Source organism: Lolium perenne, chromosome 4 (genome assembly GCF_019359855.2).
Source record: "Lolium perenne isolate Kyuss_39 chromosome 4, Kyuss_2.0, whole genome shotgun sequence".
Taxonomy (NCBI): Eukaryota; Viridiplantae; Streptophyta; class Magnoliopsida; order Poales; family Poaceae; genus Lolium; species Lolium perenne.
The window spans coordinates 20,170,334-20,175,417 of NC_067247.2; the positions used below are offsets into that span (position 1 = coordinate 20,170,334).

At 50.8% G+C, this 5,084-nt stretch overlaps 1 long non-coding RNA gene across 1 annotated transcript; it reads right to left on the reverse strand.

The window, feature by feature from the left end:
- Positions 1–356: 356 nt before the first annotated feature.
- On the reverse strand, positions 357–2,743 carry LOC139830816 (uncharacterized). Its single transcript, XR_011744297.1, has 3 exons — positions 1,810–2,743; positions 877–1,004; positions 357–398 (listed from the first exon to the last, which is right to left on the reverse strand). It is a non-coding gene; the product is annotated as an uncharacterized lncRNA (long non-coding RNA).
- Positions 2,744–5,084: the final 2,341 nt, after the last annotated feature.

Genomic DNA, 5,084 nt, shown 5'->3' on the forward strand with positions numbered 1-5,084 from the left:
GTCCCCCTCGTACAGGAAGGTGAGCTGGCAGCCGGGCTCGAGGTGGAGGTCACGGGCGAACTTGTCCCACCCCGTGTGCAGGTACATCTTGCCCTGCCCGTCGAACAGGACCTCCACGGACCAGCGGCAGAAGTTGCAGCCTGCCTCCCGTAGCTGCAAGTGCGCCGGCTCGACGCCGTCGACGAACTCGGCGAACTTGTCCGGTAGCCTCTTGATGCCGAGTGGGTCGTCGTCGATGCGGAGGAGGAACTCGAAGCAGCGTTCCTCATCCGAAGACGAGGAGGATGCAGGTGACGGTGACCGTGGGGCCCTTGCTGCTCCACCGCAGCGGCCCCTTCCCCGGCCCGGGCGCCAGACCGCGGCCTCGACCGCCTCGCCGGCCACCGGGACCGGCCATCCTACATGTTTACATTTTTGAACCATATTACGATCCATTCCACTAACAAAATTGGGCATGACCTATGCTAATTTATGTACATATGAGTGCCCCATTTTCGCCGAAACGGAAATGAATCAACATTTCGGCGATAATGGGCAACTCTGTCGATCCCTGCACAAGAATATGTCACCATATACACCAGCTCAGCACCATGGCACATGCACAATTGTTCCTCATATACACCAGCTGAGCACCATGGCACATGCACAAGAATATGACACCATATACACCAGCAGCATCAACAGCAAGTAGCAGCAGCTAGCAGCAGCAGCAGCAACAACAGCTAGTAGCAGCTAGTAGCAGCAGCAGCTAGCAGCAATATGCATCAACAGCAAGCAGCAGCAAGCTAGCAGCAGCTAGTAGCAGCAGCAGCTAGCAGCATGCATCAACAGCTAGCAGCAGCAACTAGCTAGCAGCATGCATGAACAACAAGCTACCTGTCTGCAAGTGCGGCGGCGGTCCTCTGCGGCGGCGTCAGCGGTCGAGGGCGGCGCGGCGTGCTTCTCCAGCTGCTGCTCCAAGGTGCGCGTGGAGGTCAGGGCGGCGCGGCGTGCAACAACTAGTGCTGTAAACATCAAAATGAACATTGTGAGCATCAATATAGTGCCATGCTTCTTCTTCATTACTAATTCTTTTGCAGTTAAATCAGCAGTAGTATGTTGTAAGGGAAAACCATAGACTTCCCAAAATAGCAGCAGCAACAAGCAAGCACATAGGAGCAGCAACAAGCAAGCACATAGCACAGTGGATGAACCTAAGCTACTGAGGAGCAACTAGGTAGCAGCAGCAGTGGATGAACCTAAGCTACTGCCACCTAAACCTAAATTTCCTAAACCTAAATTTGCTACTGCCACCTAAACCTAAATTTCCTAAACCTAAATTTGCTACTGCCACCTAAACTAAATGAAACTGCTAACAAGTTAGTTTAGATTTGGCCTATTTCACTCTAAAAGGGTAGCTCTTTAGCGAGCGGAGAGAGGCCCCGACGGAGAGAGGCGTCGGTGAATTGGGGCGAAGAGGAAGCTAACAGTATTGGTACCTAGCAACTAACAACCTAGCAACTAGCAAGTAGCAAGCACATAGCAACTAGCAGTAGCAAGCTAGCAAACACATATGCAGCAAGAACATCAAGCTTTCATCCAGTAAGCTAAAAAAACTAACTGCTTACGGCAGAAAGAGAGATCCAAGGGAAACAAACAAAATGTTCATGGTACTGTGGAGTTCAAACAGAGAAGCTTTCTTTTTTTTCACCTTTAGGGAAACAGAGATATGAAAAATAATAGCACATGTAAGTTGTTTAACTTAAATAGCAGATGAGAATCGAGGGGGGAGGCGACCGCCGGCGGGGAGGTGAATCGAGGGGGACGTACCTGCGCGGTGGGATCTGGTGCAGGGCGCAGGGCGTCGCCGGTGGAGAGGAAGAAGGGGAGGGGTGGTAGCGCAAGGCGTCGCCGGCGGAGAGGAAGAAGAGGGACGGCGGCGTCGCTCAGGGGAAGAAGAGGGACGGTGGCGTTGCTCCGGGTCGAGGAAGATCAGGTCAGGTGCTCAAGTTCCAGGAAGTAGCAGCAACATACACACCTAGCAGCATTAAAATCAGCATTAAAAAGGAATCAAATAAATGGAAACTTTACATAGGAAAATGACACTACAGACTATGGCCAGAATCAGATAGCATCAAGCAATGTTCAGTATGCCAATTTTCCCTTTTTTCACACAATGTTCAGTATGCCAATGTTCAGCAAGCAATGTTCAGCAAGCACTTAAAATAGTTTTCACGAGTTATTAGTTTGTAAGATGCAATTACAACAGTGAAACAAAAGAATAAATTACGATTTCAGGACATGTTCAGTTAGAAAGAATGACAGCCAGTGGAATAACAATGATGAGGCAGATGATTGTAAAAATTATTGTCATTTGCAATCCACGCTAGCTGTAAATTGGTGATTCAGATTTACAGGTTGTGACAAAGTAACTTCATATTCCAGACAACAATCCACAAAGTAATAATGTATCTGAAGGATGAAAACAAGCAAAGTTGAGGAACAAATATTTCTACACAAGCACAGTTGACACGGAATCAATTATCCAGCAACACCAAATTCATTCATTCATCCATCCATCGATCCATATGCAACAATTTCCGCTACAGATTACATTCACGCATCCAAATCGAAAGCCTAGCAGCTCTAGGCGCAGGCCAACCCAGCTAAAGAGAACTCCCGAGCTCAGCCTCCGAAGCCGTAGAGGGTGCGTCCCTGGCGCTTGAGGGCGTATACGACGTCCATGGCGGTGACGGTCTTGCGGCGGGCAGAATTTTTGTGACGTCCATGGGAGAGGGCACCGGGCTCCCCTAGTCCCGTCGTTCGCCCACCTTCCGCCACTGTTGAACCACCTCCCGCCGCCGTTAAACCATCTCCCGACCCGCAGTTCTAGGGTTAGGGTTGGGTCATGGCAGGGAGGGGCGGCCAGGGGGAAGGGGTGAAGGAGGGAAGGGGAGGACGGGAAAGAGGGAGGCCCCGAAAAAGAAGACGGCGGGCGGAGGGAGGCGCAGGGAGGAGGGAGGAGGTACCTGTCGCCGCCGGGAGGGGAGCCTCTCCGTCGCCCGATGACTGCGGTCGGGAGGGGCGGGGGCAGGTAGCCGGCGGGCGTCGCTCTGCGCGTGGCGGGCATCGCCGGGGTCCGAGGTGAATCGAGGGAGGGGCGGCCGCCGGTGGTCGCCGGTGGGAGGTGGCGTCGGAGAGGGCGTCGCCGGTGGGAGGTGAATCGAGAGCGAGTGGGGAGAATGGGGAGTGGGGAAAGGGACGGCCGGGGATTTTTGTCTAAGTCACAGACCCCCTTAGCAATGGCGCACTTCCAGGGGTGCGCCACTATGAGTCTTAGCAATGGCGCACTTCTAGGGGTGCGCCACTACCAGTATAGGTTTGGGTCAAAACGCAAACAGACCAGGGTTTGACAGAAATCGATTAGTACCGCACTGGCTCTGTCCCTTGGTTGGTTTGCCAAACCTGGCCGGCCAGGTTCGAACCCTGGCGGCCCCATTTTTTTCACTTTTTCATTAAATTGATTTAACACTATAGTACATAGCATAATACACCAAAATAAAAGGCATAAATAATTATTATTATGTAGAATATTTAAAATACTATAGAATCTAGAAAATATCCAAAAATATAAATTATATGTCTATTTTGATCGGTACAATGTGTAGATTAACAATATGACATCCATTATTCATACAAGAAAATGATACATAATTGATCTCAAAAAAAAATGATACATAATTATCTTTTCACAATCTTCTTGCCCTTCTTTCTCGCGGTTGAATAATTTAGCCCCGGAACTCCTAGACTTCTTCTCTTGAATGGACGGCCTTTAGGTAGGGTGGTCCTGCTTCTTCTTGTTGTGTATGGTTCTTCATCATCGTCATCGTCATCTTCCATCTTCGGATCGCCGTACTGGTCAAAGTCTAGCTCGTTGGCGGCTCCATCCATTCCGATGATGCTCCTTTTGCCTCTCCTCACGACAACACGGCTGGGCTTTTGCGGGTCGGTAATGAAGAAGCATTGGTCCACTTGGGAAGCTAGTACCCATGGCTCATATTTCGCGGTGACCTTTGCGCCCGCTGTCTTGGATTTGGCTTCGGGTATAACCATGGTGGTGAAATGCCGGTCTTCTTTTATGATGTTCTTGGCCCACCTGACACGGAACATCGGCACATTCTCTCCGGCGTAGCTCAGCTCCCAGATCTCCTCGATCTTTCCGTAGTATCTCTGCTTGACGTCACCGGTGTAGGACTCCATCGTTACCCCGGAGTTCTGATAATCGCTCTTCATGTCCTTTTCCTCGGTGTAGAATGTGTAGCCGTTGATATCGTACGCCTGAAATGTCATCAGGTTGTGTTCGGCGCCCTGTGACAAGGCGAATATGAGTTTTTCTTCCACAGAAGAATCCTCGTCTATAGGGTACGTCAGCATCTTGTCCTTGAACCACCGCGTGAAGGTTGAGTTGTGCTCTTTGATTATATCTCCGTCTGTCCTCTGTTGGCCCTGATCACTGTACGTCTTTGCGATGAAGGTTTTGTGCTCTACCACCCAAGGATCGACCACGTCTATGTGTTGTAGCGCGACTAGGTTTGCTCTTTCAAAGTCGGCGATTCGACCCTTGAAGTCGACATGCATTTCGCGGCTACCGTCGCGGTGACCCCATCCAGCGAGCTTCCCGAGATGCCTGTTTACGGGCAGGCCAACGGGGTTCTCGATTTCTAGATAACTCGTGCAGAAGGAGATGCACTCTTCGGTCAGAAAGCCCTTGGCTATGCTTCCGTCTGGATGTGACCTGTTGCGAACGTACCCTTTGATGACACCATTCATCCTTTCGAACGGCATCATGCTGTGCAGGAACATCGGCCCCAGTTGGATGATATCCTCCACGATATGTACCAGCAGATGCACCATAACGTCGAAGAAAGCGGGCGGGAAGTACATCTCAAGCTTGCACAGTATCACCACGATCTCTTCCTGTAGCCTTCTAAGTTGCCTCACGCCAACAGACTTCCGAGAGATGACGTCGAAAAAGTTGCATAGGCCAAAAAGCGTTTCACGGACGTGCGCGTCCATGATCCCACGGATTGCAACCGGAAGTATCT